Raw genomic sequence first — 18,312 nt, forward strand, 5'->3', positions numbered from 1 at the left:
TAAGAGGAAACTTGATAGAGGTGTTCAAAATCATGAGGGGTCAGGACAGAGTAGATAGATAGAAACTGCTCCTGCTGGCAGAAGGGTCAAGAACCAGAGGACACCGATTTAAGGTGATTGGCAAAAGAAGTAACGGCAACATGAGAAAAAAGATTTTATGCAGCACGTGGTTAGGATCGGGAATGCACTGCCTCAGAGTGTGGTGAAAGCAGATTCAATCAAGGCCTTCAAAAGAGAATTGCATAATCATTTGAAGTGAAAAAATGTGTAGGGTTATGGGGAAAAGGCAGAGGGAGAGGACTAGGTGAGTTGTTCTTGCAGAGACCTGGCACGGACACGTCAGGCCAAATGGCCTCCTTCTGTGCTGTAACCATTCTATGATTCCATGACTCTATACTATGAATTAAACAATCACCAAATTTCTCATAATTCCTGCCTCCTAAGCAGTCACTGACCTGAACACCAGAAATATACTGATGTCCAGGTCAATGGTGGGGTACAAGTAGAGTCGACAGAGATGTTCAGCCCTGAGTCTTGGCCTCAAATACTTCAGAAAACTCAAGACAGCAGAAATGGAATTATAGATTTTTACAGTTTGTGTATTTGCAACCAATATGCCACTTTCTGCCCCTGGTGGCTGTCAGACATCACGGCTGGATTTTTGTTTTGGGGCCAGGACCACCAAGTCCGGTCAATTTGCAAGTCCCGACTCCACATCATGTCGGCGTCAGACACCTGAGGTGATTTTTGTAGGGCTGGCCAATTGGTTGCCAGGGAGTGCACACGCCATCCCAAGGCTGGCTCCCAAGGCTGGCTCCCAAGGCTGGAGGACCAATAGGAGACTCTCTAGCAATGACACATCGGCAGCCCCACCATCCGAGGTGGGAGCTGCCGATGCAGGTAAAATGGAGAGAGTGCGCCTCGCGATGGAGGTGTCCTTGGATGAGAAGTTAAAAGATTTTGACATTGAAAAGGCCACAGCTGCCAGGCCGTTACTGTGGAGGGGTAACCCCTCTATTGGACAACCAGCAGCCACAGTTGTGGGGGCACAGGAGAGGGTCCCTAGCAAATGAAGCGCTTGCCCACACCCGGTCTGCCACCAGGAGGCCACCTCCATCCCCTGGCCATGTTTTAGCCCCAGTGGGGAGCCCACAAGCCAACTTGTAAATTCCAGTTGGCTTTTGCTGAGTGCCCTGAATAGGGCAATTAATTGGCCTAATCAGTTACTCCACACACCGCCCCCCACCCCCCACCCCCCCACAACTCCTCCCAGAACAAAAATGGCCTGGAGGCAGGAACATGTTGACAATCCTGCACGCCATTCTCCACGCCAATTTTTGGGCCTTCCGCCTCTGGGAATCGAAAATTCTGCCCCACATCTTGAACTCCCTATGCGACAGGCACCCAAGATGTTCCCGTTGTGGTGTGAGTCTCCATCAAATTTATTTGAATTTGGTGAGCCCGCAGCAATCCTGGGACTTCACTGGCAGAATCAAAGAATCTCAGAGGGTTTAACACGAAAGAATGTCAAAGCATGCACCTGACCTATCCTTATATACCAATCCAAGGTTTTTGATTTTGCACCCTGGGAAGAGACTTGCAGGAGTTTGATGCATAATTTCAAATCTATGTAAACATTGTGATTAATTCATTTTGTATTCAACTGACACCAACTTTTTTTATTTGAATGAAACAACAATCAAAATCCAGGATCACCCAATAATCCTTTTCCAGGAAATAAAAGATATAATTTTGTTTGAAGAAAGGAAAGTTGAGTGATCAGAAGGCAGTTACTAACAAAACTCACAGCAGCCAACAAACTGTTTGAAAGTCTAAGAGTAGTTTTGAATCTAAAATTAATACTGTGTGTATTAAAAAGCCATTTATATATGGTTAGATTATATTTTAGACTTGATTTTTTTATTTTGTCTGCTCAAGAAGTTAGATAAAAGTCTGTCTGCAATAATTTTGTAATTACTATATCACTTAGATAATGGTTTTTTTTGGAATACGTGGAATAAATCACTTCATGTTTTAAACATTAAAGCCAGATCTACTGTGATGACCTTCTGGTTTCAAAGACTGAAGGGACATCATATGGTGAGATAATAGTCTTATCCCTAAAGTCAGTTACCAAACAGGATTTGCTGTTCCTTTCCTGCGAATATTATCACAACCATTCCTGGATTTCAAGGCAATGAGAGACACTCGTGAAGTTTTAGGGAATTGGGATTTACCCATATGTGTGATGTGAAATATGAGAGTTGAAATAATCTAGGATAAGAAGGTTGAATAAGATCTCAAAATGTAACAACATGCAACTCTTCAAAGTGTGGTTCAATTGAAATCAAGAGGTAGTTAGTGAGTCAATTTCAGAATGGAGGACCTAGCCAGCTGAAGGTATGGTGGCCTATAGTGGAACAAAAGGATGAAGAGGCCAGAGTCAGAAGAAAGGAGAATTCAGAGGTAAAAACAAAAAGTGCTGGGAAATACTCAGTAGGTCTGGCAGCAGCTGAGGAGAGAGAAGCACAATTAACGTTTCAGGTCAGTGACCTTTCATCGGAACAGGAGTTCTGATGAAAGGTCACTGACCTGAAACATTAACTCTGCTTCTCTCCCCATAGATGATGCCAGACTTGCTGAGTATTTTCCAGCACTTTTTGTTTTTATTTCAGATTTCCAGCATCTGCAGTATTTTGCTTTTCTTTTAGTGAGAATTCAGAGCTGTTGTAGGGTTGGAGAAGATTATAGAGATAAGGAGGGACAAGGCCATGAAGGGATTTAATCATATGATCAGAATTCCAAATTTGAGGGTGTTGGTGGCTGTCAGCTAAGGTAGATCAGCAAGAAGTGGAGTGATAAGTGAATGGAAGTTAGTGCAGGTTAGAAAACAGGCAATAGGGTTCTGTACGAAATTTACAAAGCACAGACTATGGGAAGCTGAGCATTATAGAAATCAAGTCTGGAGTTAAGAAAAGCATGGATGAGTGTTTCAGCAGCAGGTGAGCTGGGACAGGAGCAGAGGGAGACAATATTACAGAGATGGACGTAGGCAGTCTTTGATGGAGAGGATATGGGGTCGGAAGCTCAACTTTGGGATAAATATGACACAGAGGTTGCAAATAGTCTGGTTCAGTCCAAGACAATGCTGTTAAAGGCGGAGATTGGTGTCAAGGGTACAGAGCTCCCTTTTGGAGTCAAAGATGATGTTTAGTTGAAGGAAACTGCAGCTCATCCAAGTCTGGATGTCGGACCAACAGTTCAAAAACTCAGAGGCAGTGTAAGGATCAAGAGAGGCAGTCAACATACATGTAGAAGCTGGCCCATGTCTTTGGATAATATTACCCTGGGAAGCATGTGGACAAGGAAGAGGAAGGGTCCAAGGAGATGTTCTTGGGGGCTCTGAGAGCAACAATTTGAGAGTGGGAACAGAAATGCTATAATTACAATTGGATAGATGAATGGAGCATTCCCACTGAGCAGGACAACGGATGCATTAGACAAAGATAATATGGTTGTCTTTGTCAAAGGTTACAGAGGGTGAGAATGGATAATGGTCACAAGTCACAGTGGCTATTGTTCATGACTTGTCCATGACTTTGGTGCTGTGGCAAGGTCAGACACCTGAGAAGTTCAAACAGAATTTGTAGGAAAGATGAATACAGATTTGGAAGGCAACAACATATTCAAGGACTTTGGAGAAGAATGTGACATTGTTTTCAATTATAGAGGTTGAAAGCAGGATTTTTCAGGACTGGTTAATTGCTGTGGTTTAGCAAGGGAGGTAGGCAGTATCTGAAGAGAGGGATCCATTTGCAATGTCAGGTAGTATGGGGACTGAGAAGAGAAGTTGTGTGGTTCGCAGACTTAATGAAAATGGGGTACCAGGAGCAGAAGGTGGGTCCTATGGACAAGATGAGCTGAGGAAAGGCATGGGGGAGATGGGGGAAAAACGAGAGAGAAACGAGGGTTCAGGCTAGAGCAGAAAGTAAATTTTGGCAGGTTTAGTCTGGTAGGCAAGGGGAAGGGGGAAGCAGCAGAAGCTGCTGAATGGATGATCTCATACTTGGGTGACATAAGTTCATGAGCTCCTCGCACCTGTTGTTGGGGGTAAGGGTGGAAGGGCAGCGAAAGTTGTTTCAGGGTAAAGTTGCTACTGGAGAAAAGAAGTCAGGTGTTACCTTTGCTCTCCAGGTGGTTTTGCCATCAGAGAGTGAGGCCCAATAGCACTTTAGCGGGGAGGCATTGGCATTGTGGTAATGTCACTGGACTGGCAATCCAGAAGCCCAGGCTAATGCTCTGGGAACATGGGTTCAAGTCCCACCATGGCAGCGGTGGAGTTTAAATTCAATAATAAATCTGGAATTTTTAAAAAAATGTAAAAAGCTAGTCAATTGTCCTAAAAACCCATCTGGTTTCTCATGTCCGTTAGGGAAGGAAATCTGACATCCTTACCTGGTCTGGCCTACATGAGGCTCCAGACCTACAGCAATGTGGTTGACTTTTAAATGCCCTCTGAAATGGCCTAGGAAGCCACCCAGTTGTACCAAATCGCTAGAGAAAAGTCTAAAAGGAATAACCGGATGGACCACGCGGCATTGACCTTGGCACAGAAAACGACAACGGCACACCCTGTCAACCCTGCAAAGTCCTCCTTACTAACATCTGGGGGCTTGTGCCAAAATTGGCTGAGCTCTCCCACAGACTACTCAAGCAACAGCCTGATATATTCATCCTCAAGGCATCATACCATACAGTGTCCCAGACACCACCATCACCATCCCTGGTTATGCCCTATCCCACCGAAAGTACAGGTCAACAGACGTAGCGTCACAGTGGTATACAGTCGGGAGGGAGTTGCCCTAGGAGTCCTCAACATTGATTCCAGACCCCATGAAGTCTCATGGCATCAGGTCAAACATGGGCATGGAAACCACCTGCTGATTACCACCTCTCGCGCCCCCCTCAACTGATGAATCAGTACTCCTCCATGTTGAGCACCACTTGGAAGAAGCACTGAGAGTGGCAAGGGCGCAGAATGTACTCTGGGTGGGAGATTTCAATGTCGCTCACCAAGAGTGGCTTGGGAACATTGCTACTGACTGAAATGGCCGAGTCCTAAAGGAAATAGCTGCTAGGCTGGGTCTGCAGCAGGTAGTGAAGCAGCCAACAAGAGGGAAGAACATACTTGACCTCGTCCTCACCAATCTGCCTGTCGCAGATGCATCTGTCCATGACAGTACTGATAGGAATGACCACCGCACAGTCCTTGCGGAGACGAAGCCCCGTCTTCACATTGAGATCACCCTCCATTGTGTTGTGTGGCATTACCACCGTGTTAAATGGGATAGATTTTGAACAGATCTAGCAACTCAAAACTGGGCAACCATGAGGCGCTGTGGGCCATCAGCAGCAGCAGGATAGTATTCAACCACAATCTATAACCTCATGGCCCGGCATATCCCCCACTCTACCATTACCATCAAGCCGGGGGATCAACCCTGATTCAATGAAGAGTGCAGGAGGCATGCCAGGAGCAGCACCATGCATACCTAAAATTGAGGTGTCAACCTGCTGAAGCTGGAACACAGGATTACTTACATGTCAAACATTGGGAGCAGCATGCCATAGACAGAGCTAAGCGATCCCACAACCAACGGATTAGATCTAAGCTCTGCAGTCCTGCCACATCCAGTTATGAATGGTGATGGACAATTAAACAACTAACAGGAGGAGGTGGCTCCACAAACATCCCCATCCTCAATGATGGGGGAGCCCAGCACATCAGTGCAAAAGACAAGGCTGAAGCATTTGCAACCATCTTCAGCCAGAAGTGCCAAGTGGCTGATCCATCTCTGCCTTCTCCTAAGGTCCCCAGCATCACAGATGCCAGTCTTCAGCCAATTCGAATCACTGCATGTGATATCAAGCAATGGATGAAGGCTGTGACAATATTTTGGCAATGGTACTGAAGACTTGTGAGACCTGTGCTCCAGAACTTGTCATGCCCCTAGCCAAGCTGTTCCAGTACAGCTACAACACTGGCATCTACCCGACAATGTGGAAAACTGCCCAAGTATGTCCTGTACACAAAAAGCAGGACCAATCAACTCGGCTACTTATCACCCCCAGTCTACTCTCAATCATCAGAAAAGTGATGGAAGGGGTCATTGACAGAGCTTTCAAGCACCACTTACTCAGCAATAACCTGCTCAGTGACGCTCAGTTTGGGTTCCGTCAGGGCCACTCAGCTCCTAAACTCATTACACCTTGGTCCAAACATAGGCAAAAGAGCTGAATTCCAGAGGTGAGGTGAAAGTGACTGCCCTTGACATCAAGGCAGCATTTGACCAAGTGTGGCATCAAAGAGCCCTAAAAAAACTGGAGTCAATGGGAATCGGGGGAAATCTTTTCACTGGTTGGAGTCATACCTACTACAAAGGAAGATGGTTGTGGCTGTTGGAGGTCAATCATCTCAGTCCCATGACATCACTGCAGGAGTTCCTCAGGGTAATGTTCTGGGCCCAACCATCTTCAGCTGCTTCATCAATAACCTTCCCTCCATCATAATGTCAGAAGTGGGGATGTTCACTGATAATTGCACACTGTTCAGCACCCTTTGCGAATCCTCAGATACTGAAGCAGTCCATGCCCCATTCAACAAGACCTGGACAACATTCAGGCTTCAGCTGATAAGTGGCAAGTTAGATTCGCGCCACACAGGTGCCAGACAATAACGATCTCAAACAAGAGAGAATCCAACCATCTCCCCTTGGTGTTCAATGGCCTTACCATTGATGAATCCCCCCACTATCAACATCCATTGGCCAGAAACTGAACTGGACCAGCCATATAAGTACTGTGGCTACAAGAGCAGGTCAGAGGCTGGGAATTCTGCAGTGAGTAACTCACCTCCTGACTCCCCAAATCCAGTCCATCATCTACAAGGCACAAGTCAGGACTGTGATGGATACCCTCCACTTGCCTGGTTGAGTGCAGCTCCAACAGCACTCAAGAAACTCGACACCATCCAGAACAAAGCAGCCACCTTGATCGGCAGCCCATCCACAACATTCAACATCCATTCCCTCCACCACTGACGCATAGTGTCAGCAGTGTGTACCATCTACAAGATGCACTGCAGCAACTTACCATGCCTCCTGTGACAGCACCTTCTAAACCTGCAACCTCTACCACTTAGAATGGCAAGGACAGCAAATGCATGGGAGCACCACCATCTGCAAATTCCTGTCCATGCCACACACCATCCTGAGTTAGAACTATATCGCCGTTTCTTCAGTTTCACTGGTCAAAATCCTGGAACTCCCTCTCTAGCAGCACTGTGGCTGTACCTGCACTACATGGACTGCAAAAGTACAAGAAGGTGGTTCACTACCAACTTCTCAAGGACAATTAGGGATGGGCAATAAATGCTGGCTGAGCCAGCGACACCCACATCCTGTGAAAAAATTAATACAAAAAAGCTTTATATTATTTAGCCAGATCTGATAATGGATGTCTATGCTAGTTATGTGCCAGATATGCTCCAGTCTGCACACTTCGGTCTTGAAGGAGCGAAGATTTACAGGGGAAAGGGCATTAAAAGGAAGTGAGGGAATGGTTGAATATACTGATGGCTACAGAAATACAGTGAATGGAAGGCCAAAGGCTAGGCATTTGGGAGTTTGAAAGTCCTGCTGTAAGTGACTTGGAGGAGAGCTTTTTGCAGGAGTGGATGCAGAGGTAAATGTGGGTGGAAGACAGTGCAAGTGGTGAGTGACACAAGAAAGTGGCCGGAGGAGGCCTGGCCAGTGATCATAACCATGGGAGGAGAGGTCACAGAAGATGGCATGGTTAAGGAAGTGCTGATGAATGTGGGTAATACAGTTTGTCTGGAAGGAAGGTTTCAGGAAGGGCAGGAAGACAGTGAAATCAAAGGAGAGGGTGAGTTGAGTCAGAGTGTGAAATTGACAAGGATGAAGAGTTGCTCAGTGCAAAGGGTGAGAGTTCTCTTGACCGCTCCACTGACACTAAATTGTCAAACTGCTTTTCCATTATCATATGAACATACGAATTAGGAGCAGAAATAGGCCACTTGGCCCCTCGAGCCTGCTCTGCCATTCAATAAGATCATGGCTGATCTAATGTAACCTCGACTCCACATTCCCGCCTATGCCTGATAACCTTTCACCCCTTACTTATCAAGAATCTATCTACCTCTGCCTTAAAAATATTTAAAGACACTGCTTCCACTGCCATTTTGAGGAAGACAGTTCCAAAGACTCACGCCCCTCTGAGAGAAAAAATTTCTCCTCATCTCTGTCTTAAACGGATGGCCCTTTGGCCGGAAGTTTTCGTTGGGCGGGAGGCCCCTCCCACCAGCTGAAAAGTCGGGGGCGTGCCCAGCTCTGCTGGGCCTGAGGAACCAGGCTGGGACTTTTCACTCCCCAGGCCCTTAATTGGCTTTGGGCGGGATTTCCACCTCTTTGAGACAGTAAGTCCCAACTGATGGAGCTGCTGGCCAATCAGCGGGTCGGCAGCTCTTAGTCCCAGCAGCGCCACCAGGAACAAGGCAAAGGTCGGCCAGGAAAACGGATGAGTTTTTAGGGCCTCGCCGGGGACAATCAGCAGGGTCCTGGCAGGGTAGGGGGGTTCAGTTAGGGGACAGGGGAATCATGCGCATTGGGGGTGGTTGGGGATTTGGGGCGGCCCGACGTGAGGCAGAGGGTGCCCGATTAGGAGGGACCCTTCCCAGCCTGCAAGAAGGCCACCTGGTTTTACCAGACGGGGTTCTTGAAGCTTTTGCCATCTTGGAGTAGGCCCTTAGGTGCGATTTAATTGGCCAGTAAAGGACCTTGATTGACCTGAGGTGGGCAGGCCGTTTCTCGCCGCCGCTGCCCCACATAAAATTGCAGTGGGAGCAGGAGGCGGTCAGGAACAGCCTGCCCCCGCCACTCCCGCCTCCCACTCTATTTTACGACCCCCCCACCCCTGCCACCAGCCTGCACGTTTGGGGCCCGTAAAATTCCGGCCCACATTTTTAAATAGTGACCCCTAGTTCTAGATTATCCCACAAGGGGAAACATCCTTTCCACATCCACCCTGTCAACACCCCTCAGGAACTTATATGCTTCAATCAAGTCGCCTCTTAATCTTCTAAACTCCAGCGGATGCAAGCCTAGCCTGTCCAACCTTTCCTCATAAGACAACCCGCTCATTCCAGGTATTAGTCTGGTAAACCTTCTCTCAAGTGCTCCCAAAGCATTTACATCTTCCCTTAAATACAGAGACCAGTACTGTACACAGTCCTCCAGATGTGGTCTCACCAATGCACTGTATAGCTGAAGCATAACCTTCCTACTTTTGTGTTCAATTCCCCTCAAAATAAACAATAACATTCTATTAGCTTTCCTAATTATTTGCTGTACCTGCATTCTAACCTTTTGCGATTCATGCACTAGGACACCCAGATCCTTCTGCATCTCAGAGCTCTGCAATCTCTCACCATTTAGATATATGCTTCTTTTTTATTCTTCCTGCCAAAACGGACAATTTCACATTTTCCCATATTATACACCATTTGCCAGATCTTTGCCCACTTACTTAACCTATTTATATCCCTTTACAGCCTCCTTATGTCCTCTTCACAACTTACTTTTCTACCTATCTTTGTGTCATCAGCAAATTTAGCAACCATACCTTCGGTCCCTTCATCCAAGTCATTTATATAGATTGTAAAAAGTTGAGGCCCCAGCACTGATCCCTGTGGTACAAGCTTTAATTATCTGCAATAACCTTTGATGTGGCACCTTATCAAATGCCTTCTGGAAATCTAAGTACAGTACATCCACTGGTTCCCCTTTATCCACAGCACATGTTACTTCTTCAAATAACTATAGTAAATTGGTTAAACGAGATTTCCCTCTCACAAAACCACGTTGACTCTGCCTGATTACCTTGAATTTTTCAAAGTGCCCAGCTATAATGTCTTTAATAATAACTTCTAACATCTGTGACAGATGTTAAGCTAGCTGGCCTATAGTTTCCTGCTTGTCTGTCTCCCTCCCTTTTTGAATAAAGGAGTTACATTTACTATTTTCCAATCTAATGGAACCTTCCCAGAATCTAGGGAATTTTGGAAAATCAAAACCAACACATCAACTGTCTCACTAGTCACTTCTTTTAGAACCCTAGGATGACGTCCATCTGGACCTGGGGAGCTGTCAGCCTGCAGCTCCAACAATTTGCTCAGTACCACTTCCCTGGTGATTGTAATTTTCTTGAGATTCACTCTCCCTTCCATTTTCTGATTTACAGCTATTTCTGGGATTTTACTTGTGACATCTATAGTGAAGACTTTTGCAAAATACCTGTTCAATTCATGTACTGGATTAGCAGAAATTTCCTCCAACTAAATATTGGGAAGACCAAAGCCTTTGTGTTCAGTGCCTATGACAAACTCTGTTCCCTAGCCACCAGCTCCATCCCTCTCCCTGGCCTCTGGCTGAGGCTGAAGCAGACTGTTTGCAGCCTTGGTGTCATATTAGACACTGAGATGAATTTCCGACCACATATCTGCACTATCAGTAAGATCACCTATTACCACCTCGATGAAGGGTAGGTTATTGCTATCCATATTCCAAATTTCACTTAATGCCAAGGTGTCAATGTAATTATCTGCAATAAGAGCATTGTAGGGTAATCTGGAAAGCAATGTGCAGAGGATGGTGATCTACTGGCAGAGTCAAAAGGAGCAGTGGTGCATGGGGTGAGTGGGATGAGAAGGAGGTTGGTGAGATTTGGAAGTTCAGTGAGAGAGAAGAATGGAGCAGTGACAGTTGCTGCTGAAAAGGAGGCAGCAACAATTTCCTCAGTGGGCCTTTGGAGAATCCTAGTAGAGGCACAGAGTGTAGCTGTAAATGTATTCGAGGTGTAGTCAAACCTGGGACTGTAGCAGAAGAGTAGTCACAGTTTGGGATCAAGAAAAGAGGGCAATAGAAGTATCAGCCTCAGGCTTGGAGTGACAGCCAAAATGCACATGCAAATGGACACAAGGGATTCAAGTTACATAGACATGACAGAGATTAGACAAGATGTATCATGGTTATATAGTTCCAACTGAGATCCTTGACTTCCAAGGACAGCTGGTCTTGTCAAGAAAGAGATGTACTTAAACCAATTATCAGATGCCAAGTTTGAGCAATAGGTGAGGATATTTAAATTTAGGATCCACCAACCATATTCAGTCTTTTAATAGTGGGGTGTGCTTTCTTCCTAGCCTACATTAATAATAATTAAGTCAATGAAAAATAAAAAATTGATGTGATGAAAATATGGAATATAAATGAATTGGAAGTTGGCAATGGGGTCTGCCCAAAATATATAATAAGCCAGCTTGTCTGGGTCTTATTTGTAAAAGATCAGAGCGTAGATTATAAAAAGAAGTAAATTTATTCAAAACATTGGTGGTGATGCAATAGAGTACAGTATGCAGTTTTGGATACCTCATACTGGGAAGGACATTAAAGCCAATGAGAGTATACAGCATAGATTCACCAGGATCATGCTGTGGATGACAAACTATAGTTAGAAGAAGAGATTTGAAGTACTAGGATTATTTTCACTGGAGCTGAGAAGATGATGAAGAGACACAATAGAGGTCCTTAAAATTATGAAGGGGAAGACTATTGCCTTTGGTCAGGGATTCAGTATCGAGGGGTCATCAATGTGTAATTATTGCTAGGAGAGGGGCCAGACCCCTATTCCCCCCAAAAAATCCTTTGTGCAGACCAACATTAAAAATAAATTCTTCTATTTCCAAAAGAATATAATCAGTCATCCACCAAGTCAATTTCCTCAATTTTTGAGGTCCTGTGCCTCCCATGGAGCGGTGGCTTATTGGGAAATTGCAGGTGCATTGTCCATGATTTCCCACCTGTTAATGTCGATGTACAGGAGATTAGGGAAAATGCAGGTGATTTTTTAATAAGTAATCTGCTAACAGTTGTACAAGGCCTCAAAAAGTTTCTCCCTACAAGTTCTGCTCATCAGGCTCACACTAGAAATCACCATTACTGGAGTCTAGTTGCAAAAATTGCATAAAATGTCTCTTACTGAAATAACTATTATTGTCGAGGATGTCAATATCCCTACTCTTCATATTAATTTTCTCTTGCTTGTATAAGTATCTGCAAAATATTGCTGACCTATATCTAATAGGAATGATATCTTGTTGTCATCTCCAGTTACATATACTTCTAATATTTTGGAAGACCCAACTTGATGCAACATCATCTCCACATAGAAGAGCTTAAGAAGCAGGAAAGTGCCCTAGACTAAAACACAAATGACCTTTCATCCAACATGCCCATAACCTTACTGTTGGTGTATGTTTGCTCTGTGATAAAGCCACATTATGAACCCTGAAAAAGTCATAAAGTCATTTACAGCACAAAAGGAGGCCATTCAGACCATCGAGTCCATGCCATCTCTCCACTGAGCTATGCAGTCTGTCCCACTCCCTGGCTGGATCCTCGTAGCATTGCAAGTCTATTTCTCTCAAGAGGCCATCCAACCTCCTCTTGAAAAAGTTATGGGTACTTATTGCAAATAGGCAATATGAACTCTGCTCTTCCCAGGTTGCAGATGTCCAGGATTCAGATCAAAATGACTCCTATGACCACAGTTGCTGCTTCTCTCCTGGCCATTTAATATGCCCATGACATTATTAGCTTGAGGTCTGACCCAAAGCTAGCTTCTGAGCAGATGCTTGCGAACAAGCAAATGCCATATATTCCCCTGATGTGCTGCCATGAAAGAACTACACAATGCAAATAAAGTTAGATTTTAGATTGTTAGAAAGTACATATACAGGAATTCAGGAACTTCTAATTCCTTTGATATATAGCAGTGTGACGAAAACCACACCTGCCAAAATGAGACATATTAATTTTGTCATATGGAACATTATTTTTGAACTGTTACTGGACTAGAAATAACATGTTTAAAAAGACAACAGTGGCTGAAACTTAGCTGCACATTTGCATTCTAAAGGACAGTGGCTGAAAACATGGCTGCACATTTGCATTCTAAAAGACAGTTGCTTGAAGAAGACAATGGGAGTGCCTCCCTCATTCAATTAGCCAGATGGATTTTGTCAATGAGCCAGCATTCCACCCCCCTACTGAGTGTGTCTAGTAAACTGGTGGGAATCCACAAACCTTGCAGGAGAGACTGTTCCAAATAGGAGCTAGTCATATGACTAACCTGCTAGCCAACCTGGGGGTTGTTTGAAATGTGCCACACCAAAAAGGGACAAAATGCTTTTTGAAGACCAAAGAGAAGCAAAGCCTGTCTCTCTCTTTCGTTCTCTCATGCAAAATTTCAGGGACCCATGGAAGTAACTCAAGCCTCAAGACAGAAGACCAGCGAAACAAGTTTGAAAGTGTGCATTGGGCCCCAACGAGAACTGCAAGACTTAACTTCAATCAAAGACTTTACATCTAACCCAAAGCCAGTAACTGAACTCCAGCTATTACTTCAAACCTTTCCCCTTCTTTCTCCTCCTCTGTCTCTATTTGCATGTGCGTTTATCACCTATGCATGCTAGCATGGTTGCCTCATGTATTCTTAGTAGTTTTAACTGAGTTAGAGTTTTAAGGTTAATAAACTTATACATTTCTTGTTTAAATCTGAGAAAACCTGTCTGGTTGATTTCTTTGTCATTACAATTAGAGAGCAGTGAGCAAGGACTCACTGACAGGGAAGCTAAAACACCGTGCTTTAAAAGTTAAACCCTGTTATGGACAAACCAGGAAAAGGCTGAGAGAGGGAGCCCTAGACCCCTTCCTCACCTGTTCAATACAGTAGTAAGAGAAGGTAAAGGTAGCACAGCAAGGTGGCACATCTAAACACAGAGGCCATAATGTTTTGAAAAGGATGTGCCTTTGACCCTGACCAAGTGGGAGGGGGAATGGTATTTCCAGGAGCACACGTTTGCAGGCATCAAGGGAGGTGGTAGGGGGGATGGTATTACTGGGGGCACAACTCTGCATATGTGCGAGGATGTGGGAGGGGAAGAGCATTAAAGAGGGCACAACTCTGCATACGTGTAGGGAGGCGGGTGGGGAGTGCATTAAAGGGGGCACAACTCTGCAGACATAAAAGGAGCGACAGCAGATCCTCCCTCCGTAAAGGGGGCACTCTGCGCCATTGAATGTTTGTGTGAATGAAGCAGCAATGCCACTCCAGGAACTCTGTGTGTGGGGAGGGTGCCATAAACAGTAGACATTTAAATGTAATCTGGCTGGTGGGCCAATCAATGCAACTGCAACAATCTGAGTGTGGTCATGCTGTGCCACTCTTAATGGAAGCTAAGATAGCCAATGCCTTGCCACATCACATAGTTGATGCCTGAAAGCACCTGATGTACCAGTGAACATCATTCTTTGCCATGTTAGGTACCTTCGAAGAAGTGACGGAACTGAGTTTAATTGCAACTTGGAGAAGGGGATGCTTCTCCCGATATTCATTGATCTGCTTGTCATGAGGAGCCATATGCACTGCAGCCAAAACCAAGAGGCAGGTGCAGTCCACGTGGAAGCCCCCAGTCGTGAGCATCAGTAGCCCCCAAGGCAGTTCACCACTATAGATCGCTGCGCATCTACAGATCCCGCATGACATACCTGCAAATGTCTGAGCACCAGTATCAGAGGCAACTGCGGATGTCGAGAGAGGCAGTGACATCTCTGCGCCCTGCTCAACGATGACCTGCAGCCCATGGACTGTGAACATTCAATGCCTGTGGCCCTCAAAGTGACAGCAGCTCTCAATTTCTATGCCTCTGCATCATTTCAGGGACCCACTGGCGACCTTTGTGGGGGTCTCACAGTCAGCAGTGCACCACTACATCAGGGAGGTCACCAATGCCCTGTACCAGAGTGCCGGTGACTATGTCCACTTCAAGACGGACCCTGAGAGCCAGGCCCAGAGGGCCATCAGTTTTGGCTCCATCACAGGATTCCCACAGGTGCAAAGGGTCAGACACTGCATCCATGTGGCTACCAAGGCTCCAGCCTGGCGACCAGCTGAATACCTCAACTGAAAGGGCTTTCATTTGCTCAACACGCAGCTAGTATGTGATCACCAGAAACACTTCATGCAAATCTGTGCCCGCTTTCCAGGCAGCTGCCATGATGCCTTCATCCTGCACCAGTCCCAGTTGCCATTGCTGTTCAATGAACTGACTCACATTGAGGGGAGGCTTCTTGGAGACAAGGGCATACATTGCTCCTGGTGACAGCTGATGAGAAAACCCCACCAGTGATGCAGAGGAGAGATACAACGCCAGCCACGGCACTACAAGAGCCACCATTGAGCAGACGATTGGCATGCTGAAAATGCACTTCCGCTGCCTGGATAGATCAGATGGTGCCCTGCAGTACAAATCAGAAAGGATAGCTCATATAGTTGCTGTTTGCTGTGCTCTGCACAACTACGCACTCAATAGGGGGGAAGATTTGCAGGATGAGGAGAGCAGGACTCCTCCTCAGATGAGGGGGATGCAGAGGACTTAAAGCAGGAAAGGTACATGGAAGGACAGAGAGCATCCAGGCACCGCATGCAGGGTGAGCAGCTAGCAAGGGATGCACACCAACGCCTTATTGATCAAAGGTTCTCCATGCCGTAAAAACCACCATGTGCTCTGGAAGCCACACAGCACCCTTGTTCACCTATTGTGCAGCAGTCTGCATCTGCAACATCTTTGTCTCCACCATTGCCAGCAGCAACAGACTGAGCCATTGTCCATGTTACTGCATCCATGGAGAGGCATATCAGTAGTGCTGGCATGGCAATGAGGTTATTCCATAAGGTTCTGAAAGGCCAATGATGTAACGGGGGGACACAGGATCATTATATGCTGGTACATGTCATTCACAGTAAAAACAACAGACATATTAGTGAACAACATTTAGTGAATTAACTTTTTGCAGTGTTATGTCACCCATGCAGACCCATTCATGTCACCGTGTTTTTTTTTAAATGCTTGCTAGTGCTCCTTTGCGGTGCTACCTCTACGCTAGCAGCCTGACTGGAGGAAGGCTGATGATCAGATTGCCCTTTGGCTGTGGATGACTTTGACACTCATCCTCTTTGCATATGAGGCCTGGAGGGCCTCAGCTGATTGGGGGAACCCTGCGTCAATGTAGAACTCTTCTCAGACGCTGTGGCTGCTAGAGCTTGACTCACCAGCGGAGGGGCTGGTGTCCACATTGGAATCACCTTGAAGGACAACCCCAGATATGGCACGCAGGCTCTCCTCCTCCATCTCAGGGCTCGTTTGAACCCCTCTGCTCTCCCGGGCAGGACCAGTCTCCATGCCCCTGTTTCCTCTCTCGCCTAGCCAGTGCTGCATGGAACTGATGGCCTCGGCGAGGGATTGCTGGTCAGTGCGTATTGATGAATCTGGCTCACCAAGAGGGCCACTGTCCTCTCCATGGATGAAGCGATGCGCTCAAATGGGACATGGCAACTGTCATGGCCTGATGGATTCCTCCATCGTCCACTCAAGGCTGCACAAGGCTGCACCAGATTTTTAATTTCATTTATGGGATGTGGGCGTCACTGTCTAGTCTAGCATTTATTGCCCATCCCTAATTGTCCTTGAACTGAGTGGCTTGTCAACCACATTGCTGTGGGTCTGGAGTCACATGTAGACCAGACCAGGTAAGGACAGCAGATTTCCTTCCCTCAAGGGTATTAGTGAACCAGATGGGTTTTTACAACAATCGACAATGGTTTCATGGTCACCACTAGACTAGCTTTTTAATTCCAGATTTATTAATTGAATTCAAATTTCACCATCTGCAATGGTGGGATTCGAACTCATGTCCCCAGAGCATTAGCCTGGGTTTCTGGATTACTAGTCCAGCGACATTACCACTACGCCACTGCCTCCCCTGCCATGATTACTGCTGCAGCTCTAGCATACCCTGTGCTGTCAACAACAGAGGGTCATCAGTAGCCTGGGCTCAGCATGGGCCTGGCCACTCACAGCCCTCCGACTGTCAGGGACCTTGGCTGTCTCAGCCTCAGTCAGCTGCTTGGGCGCGTGTGCAGTGCTTTCACCACCTTGTGAACCAAACTCTATGGCCGATCACATTCCCACCGAGGTGACTGTATCTGTGCTGGTGGAAGGTGCAGGAGTGTCGTGGGATACTGTGTCCTCTGAAGATGACTCTTCCTCAGAGGTGTGGGAGGAGTCCTGGACCACCGGGGTTGGTTCAGAGTATTGACCTGCAAGATACAATGTGAAGAGCACACTGTCAGTCTTTATAGTGCACATGTAACAATTATGACAGCATTGTCTCAAACATTACTATCTTTACAGTGATCATCGTATATATCAAACGGCTGTATATTCACCCAGGACCCCAAGCTCAACATCACCAACTGAACGATCCATATGTATCGATGCCAGTTCCAGGGCTTCCCCCTCAGCCTGTGTCAGCGTTCGGAGATCTGGCACTCCTCCACAAGTCCAACTCGCCTCCCGAGCACTGTGGACCCTCTTTGCCTGGAGGAGCAAGAAGGCAGATATTAAGCATGGCTAAGCAACAACACGACACATGTCACAGGAGGGGTGCTGGGCCCAAAGGTGGGGAATGCTTGGTATGCGCTACTGAGTGAGCCACTCATGTAGGTGCCATGCTCTGAGCCGCAGACAAGGGTGAGTTCTTTCATACATTCATCCATTGGTGTCACATCATTCCTCCCTGCCCAACCTCCCTGTCTTTGGCATGGCAGTGGAACACATGTGCCACTCTGTGTGGGGACACCCAAGTTCAGTGGAGCCGTGATACAAAGTGCCACTTACTTTTGCAGTGCGAAGCAGATGGTTCATCCTTTTGCAGCATCGTACCCAGTCACACCGGAGAATTCCCCTGCTCTTCTTTGACCTATTCCACAGGATCTTTTACATCCATCTAGACAAGTAAACTAAGCCTCATTTTAATATCTCATCCAAAATACACACCTCTAACAATGCAGCATTCCTTCAATACTGCATTGAAGTGTTAGCTATGCTAAGTGCTCACGCTCTGAAGTGGGGCTTCAACCTGCAACTGTTAATATGCTCCATGACCTAGTCATGTGTTCGTTCAAGGGTTTTAATGATGACATAACTGCTAAGCATTTCTCAATACGCCTACAGTAGTTACTGAGAACATCTATGTCCAGTATATATTATAACAAGTAAATTATTGAGCCAGCGGCGCTTGAGATGGCTTGGCCATGTGAGCCGCATGGAAGATG

At 46.2% G+C, this 18,312-nt stretch overlaps 1 protein-coding gene across 1 annotated transcript in view; it reads right to left on the reverse strand.

Annotated features, from left to right (window-relative positions):
• otogl (otogelin-like) overlaps nt 1-18,312 on the reverse strand; it is a 215,168-nt gene that overhangs the window by 77,010 nt on the left and 119,846 nt on the right. The window lies entirely within an intron of this gene.

This window comes from Heterodontus francisci, chromosome 18, assembly GCF_036365525.1.
Source record: "Heterodontus francisci isolate sHetFra1 chromosome 18, sHetFra1.hap1, whole genome shotgun sequence".
NCBI lineage: Eukaryota > Metazoa > Chordata > Chondrichthyes > Heterodontiformes > Heterodontidae > Heterodontus > Heterodontus francisci.